Raw genomic sequence first — 24701 nt, forward strand, 5'->3', positions numbered from 1 at the left:
AGACAAAACCTATGTAGTACAAAGTAGACTGCACTTAAGGAGTTATTTTAAGTAAGAAAAGAGAGCAAAAGGACCTGACGTGTCACAAAAATAATTAATACAAAGCTTTTTTTTATTTTTCCCTCAAATGAAGTTTATAGGAATTTGTGATGTTAAGATCTAATTTCAATTGGAACTGACCTCTCAAAATACCTTTGATGACAAGACCCCTGTTCCTACAGACAGCTCCTACAGAGCTTTGTTTCTTTCATCTGACTCAGACTGTTATCCTTTTTAAACAAAAGCTGATCATACCTTATGAAAACAGCCCAGTCTGTTGTTCCCGATGAGACTTTCCAGAATGATGTCATAATCACTACAAAATTGATGCGGAAGCTGATGCACAGTGGTAGACAGCAGCAATACTGAGTAGCTGTACGGGCAGCTTCTCCCATAGCCTCAGAATATAGGGTCTGAGGGCATCCTTGAACCTTCAGCTGGGAATTTGGCCTGCAAAGGAAAATGTCCCTTTGTACTGACTGATATGAAAATTAACTGTGGTCTTGTCCCACTGGCTTCCTTGTGGCATGACACAATCCTCACAGCTTAATCTAATGAAACCAGACCCATCAAGTGTGATTTGCATTTTCTGATGCAATGAGCTTTGCCTAGGGGATTCCAGGTTCGGATACTAACTTTTCAGTTTCAGGTAAAATTTATGTTCTTAGAAATATAGGAATCGACACATAGAGCTGGACCAAAATCCTCTTTAGTCCATTGTCTTGTCCCTGACAATGGCCAGCAGGCAATGCATCCCTGGGAGGCATAACTGCAGCATAATGTCTCTTACTAAGTCAGCAGGAACCCTTTTTTTTGCACAAGCAGTCATTTAGCGCCTGACGAGGCTTGCTAGCTACCTTTTTCAGGAAGCCTTCTTTGAATTGCAGCAATTTACCTGACTACGTTTTTCATTATGTAGCTAACTTTGCCACGCATATGTGTGGAGAGTACATTTAAAAAGCTGCATATTTTACAGCTACAACTCATAATTTGACAAGGCTTATAGCTTGGTCAAATGAAACTAATTCCCTGCACAGCAATCATAGATGCTTCTTTTCAGCAAATGCTGTTTCCCTGCCAAATTCCACTTACAGCCCCAAGCCTTTTCACTCATCTTGTAGCATTTCATATACAGCTGCTTAAAACATGGGCCCTTTTTAAATCTCCCCAAACTCAAAAATGCCTCATCAATTTTTCCTGTTTCTCTCCCTCCACCCCCTCTAGGGCAAAAAACAAATATTTGACTTATTTTTACTTTTTACCTATCTGATTCTGTAGAACAACGCTTGCATAAGCCTGTAGCAATGCTCCACTGGGTCCTCAAAGGGGCTTTCTAGAAATTATCAGTAACTACAAAGCAAAGACAAAATGAAAAATCTTCAGCATCTTTAACAAAAGGGGTTAACACCTCTCTTAATTGATGAAAAGACCCAGAGATGTAAACTGGAAGCTAGACAAGCAAATGCTCGAGTATGATCTGTTGTACTTGGTTTCTATCCATTAATGAAGACAAATCAACACACCTTTTGTGAAAGACAACTACTTGCCCTAGGAGATTCAGCTGTTGTTGTGCATTGCTAGTCTACGACTCTCATTCTTGTTACTACAAGCTTGACTTGCTCAAAATAAAGGTGTGCTGAAAGCTAAGACAATTAGACTTACTTTTGTTAAGATGTTGAATTAAATTGACTGACAAAGCTATGAAAGCTTTGAAATGAAGACTGGAGGGAAGTATTACCTAAATGTGCATAAATCTTACTGTAAATTTTCATTGCATTAGACTATGCTTTGAAAAATCAGAAAAATAAATGATCTGTGACCCATTGCATATCAAATTGATTTTGTCTAATTCTCTGTCAAAGAGCTATACTATAGACAGATCAAAACAGAGCTGTCTGTGCCATATCCTTCTAGAACTTATCTAGGCCATAATTAGGCACAGTGCGGTGGCTACTCGTTATTTTTAAGTCAGAACAGTAAGGCAGGGAGTGCAGTCTTCATTTGAGTAAAACTTCCAGCACTTCAACCTGAGATTGCTTAAATGAAATATGCCAAATGTAGCATTTGGGTAAATCAATCTACCAACTATAGGAAAGTTAGAGAGCATATGAAAAGTAAGTATGTGAGTTCTATAGCATAAGAATTACTACTCTTAACTGCTTAATAGCTTCTTACCACCAAGTAGGTGTTTTGATATACTGCCAGGTGGGGAGGAACACTCTGATCGTGCTGATTAGAATGCAAAATACTTGTATTCAGGCTGATTTCTACTGAAATATATTCCTTTATAACGTCAAGAAATTAAGACTTACAGCTATCTGTATGCCCCTTTGTTAGTCAGTTTAACAAACACTCCAGGAAGTGAATAAGACTGGGATTGGAGTTCGTCTTCATTACTAGACACAGGCCTTTTGGGTTATGATTAAGATTTATCAGCAAATCAGGGAAGGGAAACTTGCGGAATCATGTCTTGCTTCACATTCCTGTGACTGTGGACCAAGTTAGCTAAGTTACTTATTAACAAAAGCAGTTTAAAATTTCCCTTCTGATTTAAAACTAAATTGAGATGCAATTTAATATTCCCAGTTTGGCTGAGAGCTGAACAATGGCAGACAATGAAGGAATTTATGAGATGTATAGGCTTTTCTAATGATCACTGACAAAGATTTCTTTTCAAATGTTATTAAAAGAAGGCAAGAAACATAAAAATGCTTCATTATAAAAAAAAAGACAGATGAATTAATGAATTATATCTTTCTCCTTAAGGTCCATGTGAGTCTGGGAAGTTTGTGTAGCACAGTACTACGGATGGAAGATAAAACTCAAAGTGCACCTCCTCCAAAGGGAGAGGATTCTGGTTGGGTCAAGTCTAGTGGCCATGGAGCCTCTGAGCCACCATGGTTTACAATGGCTGCAGATCTGAACCATTGCCTCTATATCTTTCTTGCTGCATAATTCAAATGAATTTAACTTGGGTGGCCAGGTACACAGATTGAATTAAAACCTCTTTGCTTTAAAATACCGAGCATTGTAATTTCTATTCACCGTAGGGAAAAAAAACAGGACACTGCTGTTCTAGAGAAAGAAATGGTTCTTGCCCTTACTCAGGATTTTTCTCAGCAAACACCTCATCTGAAAAAAAGTGTGTGCTGACAATCTGTTCCTAGTGGAAGCTGCTTGAAAAGTTGTCTCAAGAATGGAAAAGATAGGGACTGTCCAATAGGTAGGTAAAGCAAATGCCTATGTGGAGGAAAGCTATTGCAGGTGTCCTGCCTTCCAGCCTCAGTTCAAAGGCCCTCCCACCCACAACATCCTTGCTAAGATAGAAGCTGGATGAAAAGGAAGCAGAAGCTAGTTACTACTGAGGTTTCTTTGAAGGTGCTGAGGAATGTTGAAGCTGAAAATTAGGCAGTGTGGGGTACAAAGTGTGATCTTTACAGCAGCCTTTATGGTCAAGTACAGCTGTCTAGTCAGAGAATGAAACCAGTGGGGACCTTCAATCAGAGAAGATGGATGTGCATCAAGAAAAGCCTTGCAATCAAATGTCAGCAACTTGTATATGACCCTCACAGCGGTGTTGCATATCCAGCAGCACAAATGAAACTAACAGTTCCCAAAAGACCATACACTTTTGTTCTTTTTTTATTAACTAATAAAAGTACCTCATCTCCACTGGGTTGCTAATCCCAGAAAATTCTCTGCAAGCAGCTGTCAAAAGATCATGTGAATTTCAGCATCAAACAGGCAGACAGAGAGGCGTTGAAGAGATGTAACTCACAACATATTCCACACCTATCATGAGTAAATGGGAAAAATGATAGCTTTTAATGCTGGGAAAAGTCATTGATGCTCTCTTTAAAAACAGAATGAATGAAAGCCAGGGCTGGCCTTGCTAATAAAAAGCAAAAGCATATCAAGCTTCTGTGGATTTGCCTTTTATCTTGGTTTTTATTTCATTGAATGTATGTGATCTTCAATTGCCTGGTGTTGATCTGAAGATACTCACTCCTCATTTGACTATAAACATTGAACTAGTCAAGGTTAAAAGAACTCACATTTTTGAACAATTTGTCAGAATCTGTATCACTTTCTTGATCCAATTGAGAGCATAAACATACATGTGTCTGAGCTATCGGAGTGAGATTCAGAAGGGGGATGGGCTTGCCTCCAGAGGATAGGCATGTGTAGCTGGGTTTGAAAGGAGGTAGGAGCTTCTTTAGTCAGCTTTATCACCAGAAAAATCACAGCACCCAACCACTCCTTAGTGTTAAAGCTCATAGTTAATGCAATTAGACTGCCTTAACCTCCAAATGAACTTGTCGCCAGACAGAACAAAGATAAAGTAAAGCAATGTAGAAATATAATGGAGCTACTTTTGTTTAAACTGCTGTTCTATTCCCAGGAAGGAATTGAGAAATGTATATATATTAACAATGATGCTGGAAGAGCTGAACAAAAGAGAACCTGCCTACCTGCTTTTTAATTATAGTGTGTTTTTACCAACAATGGTTTTTTGTTAGTCACAGGTATATTTGGTAGTGCCTTGTCAGAAGCAGGACAAATGCAGCCTGGTCTGTTCTGTTCTTTGACATTCTTGATCATTTGGCATCACTCAGGCTGGCAAAATGGGAGCTAAGTTTATTTTTAATACTGAGTTTGCTGAGCCATGAAAAAGTGTCACAAAGGTATCTTAACCTCAGCTTCAGTGTGATTTTGGGGAAACTGAATAGTCTGCTTTGGGGACGAGTATGTACTGTAAATGTACTGCTAATGCATCTCTTACAACTAGGGTAGTGCTGCAGGTAATTAAGTCAAAGAGTCGCTTATTGTACATGCTAATTGATAACATCCTCTTCACTATTGACTTAATCCTGTGCTGCTGAAGTTAAGAGGAAAGCCCCGTTGCAATATTAGGGCTTCAATTCACACTGCACTCTTGGTACCCCTCGGTGAAGTCTAATTGAAATTTTCAAATGTGTATTCCCCTCACACAGCAAATGCACTTTGTGTTGCTGTAGAGTTAACGTTGTTTTTAAATGCTCATTTAGACTAATGTAGGGAGAAGCAATTATTTTAAATTTCTGACCCATTGCAGCCTGGTTTTCTATGGAAGCAGTCTTGCATGACCAGTCTGGATGGGATTCAACCTACCTAACTTCAGACATTTACAATGCAGATGTTTATCTCTAGATATCCTTAGACACAGATCTGTCTTATAATTGGTTATAATTTTTGTGAAATTAGCCAGCTTAGCAAAGACGACAGATCCTGTAACTATACATACCAAGGGAAAGGCTACAGCTGAAGTTCCTCCATTTGCAGACTTCAGAGAAGCCACGTAGATGTGATCTGGCGAAAGTGGACAGGGGCAACTAGTCCCCTAACTGGGCATCTGTCATGGATATAAATCTTTGATAACTAAGGTGAGGGTAATCTTAGCCTTGGAAGCTATAACTTTACTATATGGAAGTCTGCATCTGAACTAATCACCTAAGACTCCCTTTTTCATGGAGAAGAATAAAGAAGTTCAGGGTGCTGCTCGTCTGATCCATTTTAGATGTCTAAATGAAGCTGAGAATTGCACCCTCAATATACCCCTGTTCATAAAGAATTTTAGGATGACTATCTTAGATATTCATTTGGTATGATGAATTCCTTCCTAATCTCTTAAAACTAACGCCTACCCCCCACACTGGAGAGTGAAAGATGCCTTCAAATGATTAGAGGGGAGAATATCATCCACCTAAGTAAATTGTCATGAGTCATTTTCCTCACCTGGATTGTCCCACTACTTGCCTAATTTTTAAGAACCATCTTGATCTCTAAGTTAGATCTTACCACTATCTTCGTCAATTCTCCTTAGAAAACAAGTTGTTAATTTTTCTCTCCCTCAGGAAAAGTATAAGTAAAGGATGGTTTTGTTGCTGGGCTCTCAGATTACCTGGATAGTCTTACTTGGAGATAATTCAAGATCTTACAAAAAGTTTGCTAGAGATTGGGAAAGCAAAGAACAAGAAGGGAACAAAACAATGAAGACTAGAAAAGAGAGACAAAGCTTATGTAAAAGAATAAATACTTATTTTAATTTACTTCTAGAAAAGCCTATTTATGTTTGGAAACAAATATTGGATAAATTCCCAGCCAATGCAGAGCAGCTGGTCATAACTTAAAAGAAATAAATATCTATCACTATTAACTCTTTCTGGCAGCAAATACGACTGTAGTTTGGATGTTTTTCTGTGTAAAAATTAAGCTAAGTATTGAAGTACTTGCATAGCAAGTTATTCTTAGTTTCCCAGTCAAAGGGACAGATTCATCTTGCTCAGCTTTGACCCTGTAAGCATTAGCTATCTACATTTCCCATAATTACAGGAAAGAAATAGGAAAATCCAAACTGATATTCATGCTGGCTATGGGAGATTGAAGTTTTACAATTGCCTTTTATCAGTCAATGGCTCTTGTGCTGTTGCAATCCTACCTTGGTGAACATTGGAAGTTCTTATTCTGTAGGAACAGCAAAACAAAAGAACAGAGATCCACCTCAATGAACTGTTGTTGGATTTCTAAACCCAGCACAAGGAAGGAGGCACAGATGCTCAGCTGGGGACAGGAGGGAGCTTGGGGCCAGTCATTTCAACAGCATCACATCTCATGCAGACTTAGGCTGATCGTGACACTGCACTCTTAAACCACCCTCCAAAGAGGGGACGAGTTGCCTTCTTCAGAGCCTCTTTCCCTCCACTGACTACAAAGGTAGTTTAGATTTATGCATTTAACCCATAGATGGCTAAGATTAGTTGAAGAAATTGCATCCAGACTTAATCAGAACGAAGATAACATGAGAGAAACAACCAGTGTTCTTAGCATGTTTTACCATGGAAGTTCTCCTTTCCACAGAGATGGACCAAATGAATGATCCAAGGAACATTTGTTTACCTGATGTACAGATTTAGCATTTTTGCCTCTTCCATGATGCGAATCTGCAGTGCTTTGCTCAGCAGCAGCATTCGGGGAGGGTATGCAGTGATATTCAGCCCTTCAGGTCAACTGGGAATTCCCAGTCCACTGTCTAACCTAGTACTCATGGATTGTACATGCACTAAAATCTTGCCAGTAAAATTTACACATTCACTACAACATTTCTTTTTTTCCTGATTATATCCAAAATTTAGTTCAGTCACCACTAGTTACAAGTACAGAAGGCATTTTGTAACATTAGAATTGTGCGTGCAGACTGTAGAAATAATGTATTGCATTTCCATAAGCTTTAGCTACTCTTTAGTCATGCAAGCAAATCAGATCTGTATTTAGGTCCTTCATAAGAAATCTGACAACAATGATGTAATAATATATGCACATAAAAAAAATGAGAAGCACCTCGCTCAAGCCTTTCAGATGGATCGTTGCCTCACTTATGTCCCTTTCTCAACTCCATCAACTTGTATTGTTTATTTCTTATTTACACTAGGGTGAGTGAAATCTGGAGAAAAAACATGAAAAATTAGTTCATTTGTGGGGAAAAAAAATCTTGTGAGGATCCTGCTCATCTACGGTGTTCTACCTTTCTTAGACTAAATTACAATATCACAAACAACATATTGATTGACTGATAAATATGATCATCTTATATTAAGAAAAAGGAAACCAAGGAAACGAACAAACAAAATTAGAAGACAAAGCAGTTTGATTAGGTTAGAGGCACAAACGTTAAGAGGAGTATATGAGTCTTAGCTAGAACATCTAAATCTCTTTACTAGACTCTGTCCCTCATGATCTTACATGGTGCTCACGTGGATCAAGCCTTGTGTGTGTGCATACAAAGCTGCTGAAATTTTGCCAAATCAGAGTTTTGCAGTGTCTGCTACCAGCTGCACACAGAACCTGCATGGGGGAGAAAGGAAAAAATAAGGGAGAAAAGCTCCATTCATGTTTGGTTTGAGTTTTCTGCAAAAGATGTTTATAGGCAAATTTGACTAGTAGTTGCCTAGGTGCTGGCACCAGATCAAGTAGTAAAGCCCTGGAAAAATAGAGAATAAAATAAAGAAACTGCTTTCAATTTTCTCCTTGCAAATAAAAGAAAAGCAGACCCAGATCTAAAGCAGAAGAGAAAAGAGTAAACACTTTCCTGTAAGGCTATGTATATAGCCCCATGAAATGTCTTTTATAACTTTAATGATTACTGGCTCTCTCCCACCATTTCTGAAGGTTGAGACATTAGTCATCAAATGAACAATTGCCACTAATATTTCATTTGGCTGCATTCCAAATAATAGTGAGTCATGGGACTGTTACGGTGTTTCATATTTGAGAAGACATAGGAATATTTTCCTAGTCACTGACCAGTTCAGAAAATCCCTAAAGACACATATTTAAAACAAGAAATTACAAAAATTAAAAAAAAAAAAAAAAACACACCAAAAAATCAGAGGAGGAATATATGCAATGAAAATTTGCTGAAGAAAGGTCTTTTCCACACACAGGCCAATACCACAGTTTGCAATAAAGCATGAACAGGTTTCAAAGGGATATTAAATGAGAAATATTTCGAAGTACATGGTATCTTAGGCCAATACTTTCAAATTTGGCTGATTATGATCAGATCTCTGAAATCAGTGCCAGCCACTCAGTTCTGAAACTTTCCCATTTAGTCTACATATAGATTCAGAGATTACATTTGGACTGAAATCAATGAGGTAAACAAAAAACAGACTACAAAATGAAATACTTTTAATTTATGGCATACTAGGATGCAACATAAACCATTTCATATAAAGATTCAAGTAAAACATGATCTGGGTCTACACTGTTTTTACAGTCAGGCCCTTCCTAACTTAGAAAGCACAGTTCAGAAATGTTTTGGAAAATGGTGAAAGTCCCTAAGAACTCAAACACTACTCACATAAGATCTAATTCTAAGCATTCTTACATCAATAGAAGACCTGCTTCTCTAAACAGAAATTGTTATATTGTCTCATTTAAGCTATTTCTAACTCTTGTGAGATGTGTACCTATGGAGTTTTTTCACTAGTTGACTAGGCTTAGGCAGCTAAGTACCTAAACTTTAAAAAACAAAAGACACGTAATGGTCTTGCTCAAGTAGCAAAACCAATGTATTTTATAAATTGATATATTAAACGTATATGCTACCTTTGGCTGAAGTAATAAGCCATTGAACTCATACAAGTTTGGGGGATTTTGACAGTTAATTTCTAAGTGACAGCTCAGAACAAGCAACTAAGACTTCGGGTCTCTCTGTGCCAAAAAGTAATTAGCCTGAATCTACATGAGTTTGCTATCAGTTAAAGACAAGCTGAGCTGTTTTATATACCCTGTAGAACATTGCCCTTTCAACATTGTGCAAATGAGCTTTCTTTGCAACCTTGCACAAGTCTATTGTAAACTAAGGCCAGATTCTGTCTCAGAGGAATTCAGTGAAATCCAGGGACAGAATTTGGCCTATACTTTTTAATCGCCTGCAAAATTAAAAAATGCCATCTCTTCCAAGCACAGATTTGTCATCTCCTTTCAAATTGAGCATCTACAATAAGCCATAATGACATAGTAAATTATAATGAATATCACTAAAACCTAGCATTAATTAAAAAGATATGTGGATCCTCTTATAGCAGCAGTACAGAGGAGTTTAGATCTATGTAGCAAATGAATGTAGACATTAATGCAACTTCTACCATCCTCAGCACTCTTTTAACAATGCGTGGATAGTTTGATAAAATGACACGTCAATAAACTATTACATTTTACTTCACAGCCGAATTGGTGCTTTAGGAAGTCTCCTAGCCTGTAATGTTTCTAGCACATAATAAAAAAAAGTAAGATAATGATGTAAGTTTTACTTCAGTCCTTGACCTTTAAGGACGAACACTTTTGTTGCTCATATTCACCGTCATAGAATCCAAGGATGAGGAAAAGGCTGAGGCTTCTTTGTCTCAGTTCTTTGTCAGTAGGACCAGGTGTTCCCTGAGTACCAGGCCCCTGAGCTAGAAGACAGTAACAGGGAGCAGAATGAAGCCCCCATAATCCAAGGGGAAATGGTGAGTGACCTGCTACAGTTCTTAAACACACACAAGTCTATGGGAGAGGGTGGGATCCACCCAAGGGTACTGAGGGAGCTGGCAGAAGTGCTCACCAAGCCACTTCCCGTTATTTTTCAGCAGTCCTGGATAACTGGGGACATCCCAGTTGGCTGGAGGTTAGCGAATGTGACACCCATCTACAAGAAGGGTAGGAAGGAGGAGCCGGGGAACTACAGACCTGTCAGACTTTGGTGCCTGGGAAGGTTGTGGAGCAGATCGTCCTCAGTGTCATCATGTGGCACAGGCAGGACAACCAGGCGATCAGGCCTAGTCAGCATGGGTTCATGAAAGGCAGGTCCTGCTTGACAAATCTGATCTCCTTCTATGACAAGGTGACACACTTTGTGGATGAGGGAAAAGCTGTGGATATTGTTTACCTGGACTTAGTAAAGCCTTTGACATGGTTTCCCACAGCATTCTCCTGGAGAAACTGGCTGCACATGGCTTGTATGGCATACACTTTGCTGGGTGAAAAACTGGCTGGATGGCTGGGCCCAAAGAGCTGTGGTGAATGGTTAAATCCAGTTGGTGGCTGATCACAAGTGGTGTTCCCCAGGGCTCTGTACTGGGGCCAGTTCTCTTTAATATCTTTATTAATGACCTGGATTAGGGGATCGAGTGCAACCTCAGTAAGTGCAGATGACACCAAGTTGGAGGGGAGTGTTGACCTGCTTGAGGGTAGGAAGGCTCTACAGAGGGATCTGAACGTGCTGTATCAATGGGTCAAAGCCAATGGTATGAGGTTCAACAAGGCCAAGTGCTGGGTCCTGCACTTGGGACACAACAACCCCATGCAGTGCTACAGGCTTGGGGAAGAGTGGCTGGAGAGCTGCCTGGCAGAAAGGGACCTGGGGGTGTTGGTTCACAACCTGATGAATATGACCCAGCAGTGTGCCCAGGTGGCCAAGAAGGCCAACAGCATCCTGGCATTCATCAAGCATAGTGAGGCCAGCAGGACCAGGGAAGTGATCGTCCCCCTGTACTCAGCACTGGTGACGCCCCACCTTGAATACTGTGTTCAGTTTTTGGCCCCTCACTACAGGAGGGACATTGAGATTCTAGAGGGTATCCAAAGAAGGGGAACGAAGATGGTTGAGGGGTCTTGAGAACAAGTCTTAAGACTAAGAGGAGTGGATGAGGGAACTGGGGTTATTTAGCCTGCAGAAAAGGAGACCTTCTCGTTCTCTGCAACTACCTGAAAGGTGGTTGTAGTGAGGTGGGGCTTGCTCTCTTCTCCCAAGTAGCAAGTGATAGGACAAGAGGAAATGGCCTCAAGTTGTACCAGGGGAGGCTTAAGATGGATATTAGGAAAAAATTCCTCACCAAAAGGTTTATCAAACACTGGAACAGGCTGCCCAGGGAAGTGGTTGAATCATCATCCCTGTAGGTATTTAAAAGACAGGTAGATGTGGTGCTGAGGGACATGGTTTAGTGGCCATTTTGTCAGTGTTAGGTTAATGATTGGACTCGATGATCTTAAAGGTCCCTTCCAACCTAGACAGTTCTATGAATTGATGGATCTATGAATCTCTGGATTGCATCTATGTTATTCTTGCAAATTAAAACACTGTGAAACCTAGGGGGCTTCACTGAGAAATGAAGGGAGAGGTTTTTCCTTTTGAAGATACATAAAGAGCGCAAGTGACTTGAACAAGTTCTTCCAGTGTTTGAGTCACAGAGACAGGACTAGAAAATAGTTTTATTCTAAATGTTCATTCTTTCTTTTTTCCCTGGATCTCACTGATTTAGTATAATGAAAAACCTGTGGGACAAACTTAGCAACAGAGCAACAAACCTGTGGGGCAACGCTTAGCACAGAGTGACTATTTTCATTGAATGTAACACTTTAAAATGGAAGTGAAAGAGCATGTGCAATTTCTACAGCAACATAGTTAGCAACAATAATCTTCAATCAGTATGAAATGGCAGTCACTTGAAACCATGCCAGTACAATAAGGAAATAATTAGGTCATTGCACTTTCCAATTTCAGACACAAAAACATTGAACAAAGGAAGAAAATTCATTTCCATCAAATACACTACTGCTAATTTCACTCTGAAGACATTCTTCAGTGTTTCTGCCTCAGCGTCATTCCCTCTGCTCTCCTAGTCCTGCAGCAGTGACGGATTGCCAGTCCTGCTTAACTGCAGCTCTGTTTCAGTTTCTCATTTTCTCTAATCTCTCTCAGTGGAATAAAGAGTTGCCCAGCAATATTTCCTGAGAAATTTCATTCATATATTATAGACATGAAAAGAAAGATTGTGGTCAATTTTAAAAAATCCCACTTTTTGTAACTCTCTCCAACTTCATAAGAGAAGACGGCACATTTGCTTAAAAGTCATAGACTTCAAACCTGTGTATATAGAACTTGCCTTTGAAAAGCAGATCCAAACATCAGCGCCTACACTTGGTTGCAGGCCTAGCTTTAGGCTGGCTTGCAAGTTTCAAAACCTTGGTGGAAATGCACAGAGATAAAATATATTTTTCCTTTTTTAACAGAGCTTTCTTCTCTTCATAGTTTTATACATTCTTACAGTTTGTAGCATAAAGCGCTTTTAAGCACACCCAGGTAAAGTAGGATGTAGGTGATTTCCCATTAAGTTTTGCATCTGTCAAGGAGACAAAATATCTTTTCTGTCATAATCACTTATTTTTCTTGTCTTTATTTCATAATAATGTTTTTGGGGTTACAAATAGACATTTGATAATCTATGACCTGCTGATATTCCACAATTGGCAAACAGAGACAATCATCATAAAAAATATCTCTGACAAAAACAGTACTTGTTAGTTACCAGCTTGTACAGAATTTAGAGAAAGAGAGCAGGTTGAAATTTCTGTACTCCTAGATAAACACGGTGCAATTCTGCAGCAGAGATGAGAGATGAATACTTTAGCATATAGCCTCTCTTGCTGCACATTCCAATCTCTCTCACTGTTAATGGAATTACTGAATTACTTACTGAAATGCAAAATCATATCTCTCTGCTGATGTCTAAACAAGGAAATAAAAAGTGTGTTTTGCAGAAAGAAACCTCGTACAAAGTATGGGACTGACATTCCTAGGAATGTTCTTACAACAGTTGTCTTGTATTACCTTGGTGAACAATCAGTGTTGTCAGGACCTTGAAGGAGCGACTGTATTCCTTTTTAGCACTAACAGTCTGAAGGATGCCTACATTGTAATTGACAGATGGATTAAGACTTTATGTTACAGGGGAGATATGTACATAGCTATGCCGTCAGCTCTCACAAAGTCATTAAAATTTGAATATATCTGGTATTTTTCTGAAGAGTCCAGCCTCATATATGCATAAAAGAATCAGAAATCAATGAGACTATCACCCTGCATTTAAAAAAACCAAGATATTTGAACTCCTTGCAGTGGAAGTTTTGCTGTTTTAAGGTGTTTTGGATTGAATAGTAGCTTGCTTCCTTGTTTGTTTTAAAATCTCCTGCTAGGCTAAGGATTTGTAAATAGTCTGGCACTGTTATACAGCTAAAGAGATCAAGATCAAGAGTGGGATTCAACTCAGATTAAATGTAGGTGTCTCCTTATAGGGATCCAAATAAATGCATCTGAACTCCTGTTCCAGTCAATGAAGATCTTGTTAATACTGTTAAAGGAGCCAAGAGATGTATTCAGCTGATGAAATGCAAACTGAGTCACTCTTTAGATGCCAGTAACAGTGTTGATTAGGGAGAAAATTTTGCCTAAGTATAGACTTCTAGTGTATTTGCCCTGCCTGGCATTCCAGTATGTGGGTCAACCCCAAAGTCATGCATTGTGTCTGTTAACCTCATAGAATCACAGAATCACAAAATGGTTTGGGTTGGGAGGGACCTTAAAGATCACCTAGTGCACCCCCCCCTGCCATGGGCAGGGACATCTTTCACTAGGTCACGTTGCTCAAAGCCCCAACCAACCTGGCCTTGAGCACTTCCAATTATGGGGCATCCACAACTTCCCTGAGCACCCCATTCCAGTATCTGACCACTCTCATCATAAAGAATTTATTCCTTATGTCCAGTCTGAATCTACCCTCTTTCAGCTTAAAATAATTGCCCCTTGTCCTGTCACTAAGGGTGTTCTTAGTGGCAGTCTGTCTTCATCTTTCTTATAAGCCCCCTTTATAAATTGAGAGGCCACAATAAGTTCTCCCTGAAGCCTTCTCTTCTCCAGGCTAAACCATCCCAACTGTCTCAGCCTTTCTTCATAGCAGAGGTCCTCCCACCCTCTGACCATTTCTGTGGCCCTCCTCTGGACCCACTCCAACAGGTCCATGTCTTTCTTGTACTCCAAGTGGGGTCTCATGAGAACACAGGGGTAGAATCACCTCCCTCGACCTGCTGGCCATGCTTCTTTTGATGACCCCAGGATACAATTGGTTTTCCAGGCTGCAAGCACATGTTGCAGGCTCATGTCAATTTTTGTGCACCAGTATCCCAAAGTCCTTCTCTGCAGGGCTGCTCTCAATCCATTCCCCCCAGTCTACATTGATACTGAGGATTTCCCTGACTCAGGGGGAGGACCTTGCATTTGGCCTTGTTAAACCTCATGGAAATGTCTCGCAGCCCAGGGCATCTCCAAAATTGCCCTTGTGCAGGCAACTGCATCCAGCCTGCAACTGAGCTTCAAAAATTAGGTATCTGAAAGGAGGTTTCTAAATGTTGGTAACCCAACAGAAGCTGGTGTTTCAGTGCCCTTTTTGGGGAGAACACTAGAGACCAATACTGGCCAACAGGAGTGTTAGAGACACAGCTCATTACTAGATCCTTAAGACTGTGTAGTGGTTTAACCCCAGCTGGCAACCAAGTACCATGCAGCTGCTCGCTGACTTCCTCCACGGCAGGATCAGGAAGAGAATCAGATGAGTAAAAATGAGAAAACTTGTGGGTTAAGATAAATGCAGTTTAACAAGTAAAGCAAAAGCCACACACACAAGCAAAACTAAACAAGGAATTTATTTACTGCTTCCCATCAGCAGGCAGGTGTTCAGCCGTCTCGAGGAAAGCAAGGCTCCATCACACACCACGGTTTCTTGGGAAGACAAATGCCACAACTCCAAATGTCTTCCCCATTCCTTCTGCTTCCCCCAGCTTCATATGCTGAGCATGACATTTTATGGCATGGAATATTCCTTCAGTCAGTTGGGGTCAGCTGTCCCAGCTGTGTCCCCTCCCAGCTTCTTGTTCTCTCCAAGCCTACTCACTGGCGGGATGGTGTGAGGAGCAGAAAATGCCTTGACTTCTTAGCAATAATCAAAAATATTAGAGTGCTATCAACAGTACTCCCATCCCAAACCCAAAACGTAGCACTATACCAGCTGCTAGCAAGAAAGTCAACTCCATCCCAGGCAAAACCACAACAGAGTGAAATCCCAAATTTAGGTGTCTTAAACTATGGGTGAATCTCATCCCCTGGATGCCACTCTTTCTCCAAGGCAGTCTAGTCCCTTTCATACTCAGCAGCTCCCACAGTCCTCCGTAGGAGCGAAGCAGATACTGAGTCCTCAGCAGCCCATCAGAAGAATGCAGCTGTAGGAACAGGACAGTGCCATGACCAAGAGATGTGACAGAGGACACCAGAGGTCGTTGCTGAACGAAAGGGCCCTCCCATGTAAAGAGGAAAAAGCAGGAGACTCATCCCCAGGATGGCAGGGCAGATAAGATGGCAAGGAGTCAGTACAGGCAGCACAAAGCACACACACTTTTGGTTTGGAAAAAGTCCTTCAGACCTACTAGCTGGTGTTGGCAGGTATGGTTATTTTATATAAGAAACATTGTAAATTCCAAAACCAGCACTGAACAGTGGTTCCCCTGGGGCTGGGGAGCAGGGTGTCGCAAGGACCTCAGGGATGAGTGTTGGGGGTAGAGCCTGGGCAAATAACAGGGCCAACCAAAGACCCTGACACTTTTGGGGAGCAACAAGCTGGGGCCCCATCCCAGCTAATGGCAATACAGAGACAGGACTAAGCACAGGCACTCCTTTGGCACCTCTGGAGCTGGGATGGGGCATGGCTGAGCTGAAATGGGGTCTGGGGATGTGGGTAGGTGGTCCCATGTGAGGCTTATTGAGGACAATGAGGCCTGGTGATGCCATGCATCATATCTCAGAGGAAATCTTTAATGCTAAAAGGTTCTTACTGAATTCCTTCATTGTTCTAGATCTACTGGGCATCTGAGTACAAACAAGCCAAGACAAACACTAAAAATAACTCCATGAAATCTGTACATAGCCAGGTACATTTTCCCACCGGCATGTCTAACATCAGCTTCCCTCTCTTGCTACAGCCAAAGACTCAGCCACCTGGAAGTGACACTACCTCAAAGGCTGAATCATGCCAGCAGTTTTAGGCCATAGAGATGTTTTGCTTTTCCCCATCCAGCTCCAGAGGTGTTGACTACCCCTTGTCAGAAACCATTGCCCATTCTGACAGTGGAACAACGCTTTAATTCATCTCAGGAAAACTCAGGCTGATTGTCTTAGACAGTTTAAATCTTCGGTCGAAGATTACCTGACTCATTTTGCCTATAGCAAATTAGGAAACACGTGCATGTGTCACTTTGCAGGTCTATAGGCCCAAACCTTACTCTTACCAACATAAATGCCTGCCTTAGCTGTTTAATTTCTGAGGCTGAAAAAGCCTGCCAAATAGCTTTATAAATATATAAAATGGAAGTGTCTCCTTTTGTCTGTTAGAATGTGAGATAAGGCATTGAATAATAAGGGGTTTCCCTGTTATTTCACTTGCATACTTAGATTGCCAGTGTTTATGCAAATTTTTAATTAACAGATGGTATTTATTTTATTTCTGTATTCTCAGTTATTTACTGTGCTCCTTGGCAAAGTTATGAAGCAAGTTAAATGGAGAGCAGGTTCTTGAGGCTGCACGGAATGACAGAAAAGAGGGGCACAGGCAGCAGAGAGCTGGGAGCCTGTACCTCCTCCAGAAAGCCTGAGGGGCATTGGAGAGGTCCAAAAATCCAGGCCTGAGAGGGGATGGGAAGAATTTCCCAGGGGGCAGAGGGGACTGGGAAGCTGTGGCTCATTCAGGTTTCCACAAATACATTTTGTGGAATCTCTGCTAAGGTACATGGAAAATAAGGTGGTGATTGGTGACAGCCAACATGGCTTCACCAAAGGCAAATCATGCCTGACAAATTTGGTGGCCTTCTACGATGTTGCCACAGCATTGGTAGATAAGGGAAGAGCAACCAACATCACCTACGTGGACTTATGCAAAGCATTTGACACTGTCTTGCACAACATCCTGGTCTCTAAATTGGAAAGGCACGGATTTGATGGATGGACCACTTGGTGGATAAGGAAAATGGATAAGGCTACATGGTCACACTCAAAGTGTTGCGGTCAATGGCTCAATGTCCAAGTAGAAACCGGTGATGAGTGGCATTCCTCAGGGGTCAGTACTGCAACTGTTGCTGTTTAACATCTTTGTTGGCAACATTGCACCCTCAGGATTGATTGCACCCTCAGCAATTTTGCTGATGACACCAAGCTGTGTGGTGCAGTCGACATGCTAGAGGGAAGGGATGCCATCCAGAAGGACCTGGACAGGCTTGAGAGGTGGGTTTGTGGGAACCTCATGAAGTTTAACCAGGATGAGTGCAAGGTCCTGCACCTCGGTCATGGCAATCCCAAGCACAAATACAGGTTGGGAGGAGAATGGCTTGAGAGCAGCCCTGAGGAGAAGGACTTGGGGGTGTTGGTGGACGAGAAGCTCATCGTGAGCCAACAATGCATACTTGCAGCCCAGAAAACCAACTGCATCCTGGGCTGCATCAAAAGAAGTATGGCCAGCAGGTCGAGGGAGGTGATTCTATCCCTCTACTCCACTCTGGTGAGACCCCACCTGGAGTACTGCACCCAGCTCTGAAGCCCTCAGCACAAGAAGGACATGGACCTGTTGGAACGGGTCCAGCAGAGGGCCACGAAGATGATCAGAGGGCTGGAACACCTATGCTATGAGGACCGGCTGAGAGAGTTGGGGCTGCTCAGCCTGGAGAAGAGAAGGCTCCGGGGAGACCTTATAGCAGCCTTCCAGTGCTTAAAGGGGGCCCACAGGAAAGATGGGGAGGGACTCTTTATCAGGGAGTGTAATGATAGGACGAGGGGTAACAGTTTTAAACTGAAAGAGGGTAGATTAGATTAGATATTAGGAAGAAATTCTTTACTGTGAGGGTGGTGAGGCAGTGGAACAGGTTACCCAGAGAAGTTGTGGCTGCCCCATCTCTGGAAGCGTTCAAAACCAGGCTGAATGGGGCTTTGAGCAGCCTGGTCTAGTGGGAGGTGTCCCTGCCCATGGCAGGGGGATTTGAACTAGAAGATCTTTGAGGTCCCTTCTAACCCCAACCATTCTATGATTCTATGATTTAACAGCCTCCAAAATCAGGTGCAAGGGTCACCAGTCCATAGCTGGAGAGGACTAGTGCATTTATCCAGGTATGCAACAAGGACTCATAACTGAAGCTAAAATCTTAGGAGTTGTTCAAACCCAAACAGGAAGACGCTTATAAAAATAAAAATGGCAACCCAGAATCCCTGATCACTAGAGAAAAGCGAAAGGACTGTTTGCAGATAGAAGGTGATCATTTGGACAATCTTGATGTTGATTGCTCAGATCTTTTGTATTTCCATTAAATGAATCTCAGCTTTGACAGACATGCAGTTTGGGCTTCGCTGCAGCCGAAGTGCTAAATCTGAGCTTGTAATTATGTGTAACAGGTCTAGCAAGTCAGTAACCTCCAGCAGGACGGGATAATGTGCATCCAGGGGTTGTATCTTCTTTCATTGGCAGAGCTGTATCTGGAAACTGACATTTATTCATGCACCAGGTTCAGCCAAAAGAAAAGCACCTCTGCCAAAATAAGAGGGTCCATGGAGGTTTTAAGATGGTATAATTATACTAGTTTATATTCGCCTCTCTCAGCATTGTATAGAGTGGTAAAGGGAAGGGCTTATGGGAGTCATCCTGCAGCCTTCTGCATTCTGCAAAAAAGGCAGCTGCTACAGTAGGCCAAAAACTCTTCACGGCAGGGATCTCGCTATCTCTTAATTTTCTTTCTGTAACTTTTTCAAACTCTACTTTTGATAAATCTGAACCTGTTTGTAGATGTTCAATTTTAGACAAAAAGGAAAAGCATAGTCTGCTCACTGCCAGACACTGCTCAGAGTGCAAGCCAGAACTACAAATGAGAGTGTTGTTGGCTTTCCTTCAGGTGCATTGCTATGGCTAGACTGTACTACATCTGTCTCAATATTTTGCAGCAGAGGAGACACTGCTACTGTTCCCTCACTTTTGTGAATTTTCAATCCATCCACAAAGCTAATGAAAAAAAGTGTCATGCTCGGTCTTTTTTTTTTTTTTTTTTTTTTTTTTTTATTAAAAGATGTTGTCAATGATTCAACTTTTTAAAAAAAAGTCATGGTTGCCTTCATTGCTATTGCACTTCTTTTTCAGCTCTGCAATCTTCCTCTTGAAGTGAAGCTGCATAATGCCTTTGTGCCCCATAAAGTTATCTCAACCAAAACCTGCTGCAACACTTACCTAATTAAGCTCTAGTACTAAGATGGGTCCTCCAACATCAATCCTTACTATGTAGGTCATATCAACTGAAATCTTGACCACTGCCGGGTGGTTTCTGTATTTTTCGTCTCCCCGGTAGAATTTTCAAATAATCTCCAAGCTGCATCTAGAGACCACAGCTTGCCTGCTGTTAGGTGACTGTGCACCTGCTTTGATGACTGTTAGGACTAATTGAGAGGCACATCATTTTCATAGATAACAGGGCCACAGGGACTACTAGACCATGTCCTCTCAAGTTATGTACGTCTCACATTCTGCTGAATTTCACAGTGTTACCTTTGCATTCAGCCCAGCCAATATTTTTAAGCTAACCAAGGCTATATTCCTGCTCCCCTTCAATGAGAGCAGTGCCCTTCCTGGCCTGAGAGAAACAGCTTACGTATTTTGGGACCCCAAGAGAAAGAGCAATGACCCTTGGATGCTCACTAGGGCACGCATGTATCAAACACATGTATCACCGTGACATCAGTAAATCCATGGCAGTCTTTGCTGTCATGGAGGCCATCCATCATTCAGGCTACTGGTCACGCGTACATCTTTCTGTGATTTACGAGGAGAGACACTGCGCCAGGTTCATCAGCAAAACTGATGTCCTGACCAAGGTTTCTCTAGGGCAGTTTTTGGATGATATAAGCAAAGTGATCTAATTTAAACATCCTCAAAGGGACTGACCAACATTATGAGTGTTTATTGCACACTGGACACAGCAGACTTGTACATATTCTTCTCACGTTTTGACATGCCATCCTTGGCCTCCTGGGTCAGGCCAGCTTCCTCTCTCTGCCCAGTTACACAAAATGTTATGAAAGCACATATCTGCTTCTTAGCAACACCGTCTTCTTACCCTGGTGTATTGCAGTTATACTAAGCAGCAGAGCACAAATAAATAGCTCACCTCTGTATTTCCCTCCTGATGAATTTTAATGGTGTTCAGCACCACTGGTGGGAATGGAGGCAACTTTATCCAGGGAGACTTCAGGAGGACTGGATGCTTTTGCAGCTCATCGCCTGTTCTAACACTAACTTTTCACCTTCTTGGTGGCTATGATTCAGTGGAAAAAGTGGTTGTGTGTGACACAAGACACACTGGTATTGCCAGATCCACCACCCTCAAGGGACAATCATGACCAATATATGTGTCTCCACCTAGACTCAAGATTCTGGACTGACCTTCTCATTCATGGATACCTTTCCTTTTAAGTTGCTTTCTCTACCATCCATATTTACCCTGGAAGCTCAACCAGGGGGTGGAAGAGCTTCCTCTGCTCAGGGTGCTCTCTGTCCTCCTCCCAGTGGGAAAGAAGCTGTATTTCCCAATATAGCCTGCAGGAGGTCACCACACCTGATCATTTCTGACGTATGCTCAAGCTCATGAGGGCAAATTTTCTCTTGTATTTCTCGATATTCTCACATGGCTGTCACTATGCTCCCACCAGAGCTCTTTGCCCCATGGGATAAATACACAGGCCACGTCCCAAAAACTGGCAGCTCTTAACCTGTCCAGGTTAATCTTAACACTGTCCCCTCAGGCACTATGGGGCCTGTTCCTTCCTTTCGGTCATTATAAGCTCAAGTAAGGTGGTACCCTGGAGTGACAGTAGTCCCCTACACTCGTTTGGAAATTCTTGGACTCCACTACATGTCACGCCCACTGGTTTATTTCCATCTTCTCCCTGAGATGTCAACAAAGGTATGTCAACTGCTTGTTCCTGAGGTATGCGGCAGCCCGATCTGCAAATGGCCAGAGTTTGTAATGGCTGTGCACAAGACCCACAGAAGGGAATTTCCACTCTGTGCACCAAGGAATCAGGTGCAATGAAGGGAGGAGACAGACCTAAGGCCCTTCTCAAAGCTACTGAATCAAGAGTGGCAAGGTTTGAAAGAGAAAGACCCTTCCTTACAGAAAGGAGTTTTTGGCATGAAATGAGCCCTAACAGGCAAACTAGAAATGGCACAGATTTTTCTTGTACTCCTTGGAGACCAAGAAGCCATGCAGAGCACACACACAGACTTGTCCTTTTTGAGACATCTAAGATTAGTTAGGCTTCATTTATATAGAAGCCAGTTCCTCTCTGTGTCCCCAGGCAGAATATTCAAAGAAAGATGGGAAACATAAAAACAAGCTACCTCCTGGCTTGGCTTATTAGAAAATCAATCATTCTGGTGTGAATGGGATCTGTTAGACTTAGTTGACACTAGTAGAAGGGAATACAGGCTCTTCTCCTGCCTTCACAAGCATTTTCTTCATTTATCTCTTAATTAACTTTTCAGAGCACACCAAGAACAGAAAACAACCCATCTTTCCCTCCCACTTCAGAAACTATTCTGTAATATTGCCCACCAGAGGGTCAAGATTTTTTTATCACCCTGCAGTTAAGTTAGGAAGAGCAAGGCAGTTATCAGGGTGTGACAAAGAGATTTGAACTATATCATAAGCCTATAAAGAATGCAACTTGAAATATATTTTCATATAAGAATTGAAAAAGTGAGGGAAACTCTTGGACTTCATAATGTTGGTCAGTGGCCCAGATACCTTTTACATTGCTGAGGCCTTGCAGTCACGACTCCGCAGCCTGCCTTTCACTGCCAGCTTTCCACCATTTTCCAGAGCCTCTAGGGATATATTTTTTCCTTGTTGCTCTCATATTATTGCTATCATATTGTTATTCTCATGGCCTTGCACCTACAAACCCTGCTAGTGCCGTTACAGCAGATTCTCCTTTTTGCCATTGGCATGAGAATCCCACCTTCCTTTCCTCCCTTTTTCCTATCCTTGGTTGCAGCTTTTGGTTTACATTACAGGAGCTAATAATATGAATGAACTGAGCTTAGCAACCCCTCATTAAAGCGTGCTCCTATCAGTGCTAATAGCACCATAAGCAAGAACAGCAAGAGAGGGTCTGAGCAGGTCCTGACGGAGAGTATGTAGTTACCACAGAAAACATTTTGGGGGAGGACCCCGCTGCACTGGAGAGGGCACCTGGGGAGGATGTTTGACTGGGGACCCCCGTCACTTCTCCTGGCTGGGCCTGTGGAAAGCCTTTTGGGTTTTTCTTTTGCTCGCTCTCCCTTCTTCTGTTTCTATTTTTCCCCCCAGAGTAGCTTTCACAATTACAGTCAATGCATGTTAGCGGGCTATAGACCCTGCTAAGAAATCTTTGAGCATGTGAACCTGGCTCAACAATCCTTTGTGAAGCAATAACAAAGCCAAGTCTCCAGTGTTAGAGACACCGTCTTGGTAGGCTTGTGGAGTTCCCAAGTAGAATATAATGGGGATTAGAGAAAAAGGCAATTAGAAGAGCCGGAGCAGAGGAGACAGCCTCAGATCGGGATTCAAGGCTTGGAAGTAAAATCAAGACAATACAGAAGTTCACTGAACTATGAGATCATAAACCATTAAGATGATATAGAGCAAGGGCAAAACTTCCAGTCAAAAGCCTAAAAAATGCAGTCAGAGTGAGTTTGTAAAAAACAGCATGAAAATTGTTCAAAGGGCAGAAGCATAGGCATTAGAAATGTTCAGCCTTCAGACAGCTTTTGTGTTTTTAAGAAGCAAAATCATTTTATGAAAGTCTGGAGACACGGACTGACAGTACTGAAAAAGAAAGAAAGTGAAAGTGCTATAATAATCTATTTCGTTGTTAGCAAGACAAGTCAAGACTTTTGCAAGCAGGGAATCAAGAGGATTGGTTCTGCCAACTGTTTAAGACACAGCTACATCCAGAGTACAATCACATATAATTATTAATGTATTTAATTTATAATTGTTAACATTATTAGCATATTCTTATAAAAATATAATTATTGATAAAGGAGGCTTGGTAGGATTCAGTGTTTATTTCCGCTGAAAATTAACAGTTAATAATCAGTGCTTCAATGTTGTCCATTCAATTTGGTGTACTAGATAACAGACCACAGTCTTACTGTTTGGAGGTTGAATGCTCTGAAAAATTGAATTATTTCAAACACATTTTTTCATAATCTATGCAGCAATAATCTTGCCTGCCTGTGGAATTGATGTGAAAACCATTTCAAAGTTATTTTAAGAGGCAAAGGAACTGAATTCAGACTGCTTAGAATTTGGCACCACTCAGTTATAGGGCAGTCCCTGCTTCCAGGGGACTTGTTTAATATAAAGCTTGGAATTTCATCTGCTTACTTGCTACTGAAGTTAAAAGCAGAGAAAATGTGAATTCCTATAACCACTATGTAAAAGCAGAGTGGATTATGATCCAGAATCACACCACTTATCACCTTGGCAGGTCCTGTGAGGTCACCAGGAAGGAGAGGAGACCAGGAGCTGAGGCAGGAGGCCCTTTGGCTCTTCTGCAAGAGGCAATGGGGCCCTGAGCCCACATGGTCCATTGACAGGCTGGCTCGTGTCAAATTGAAGCAGTAATATTTTATAGTGGGTCACCACTATGAGGCCAACAGGGAGAAGATCTCTCACATAGATTTTTCCACATATAGGTCAGTTGGCAAACACCTGGCTGCTCTCACAACATGACCAAAACAGTATTGGACAGGGACAACTCAACCTGAGTGACCGGGACATTGCCCAGTCCTCCAGCCAGGCTCTAATCACAGCCTCGGTCATACAGCCTTGACCCGTACATGATCTGACAAGGTCAGCAAGCAGTGGCCATCCCATAAGGTATCACCACACCCAGCTTTTTCTCCTCCTCCTGCTGTTTTCAGTTTATGAACCCACAGCTGTAATTGCTACAGCAACACTTGTTATTCATCCTTAAATTCCTGAAGTTTCACTTTGTGCCATTAAATTTCATCACAGCTCTAACTCCCTAACCTGCAGGGTCATCTGCTTTGTACAAAATACTCATATTCTCGTTGATATTAATAGTGCCAACCAGTTTTATGGCATCAGCACTAGAAAATTCATCTGTGAAACGCCAGCCCTTTTTGCCAGGGTCACTAATGAAAATAACAGAGTAGATTATT

Source organism: Larus michahellis, chromosome 1 (genome assembly GCF_964199755.1).
Source record: "Larus michahellis chromosome 1, bLarMic1.1, whole genome shotgun sequence".
NCBI lineage: Eukaryota > Metazoa > Chordata > Aves > Charadriiformes > Laridae > Larus > Larus michahellis.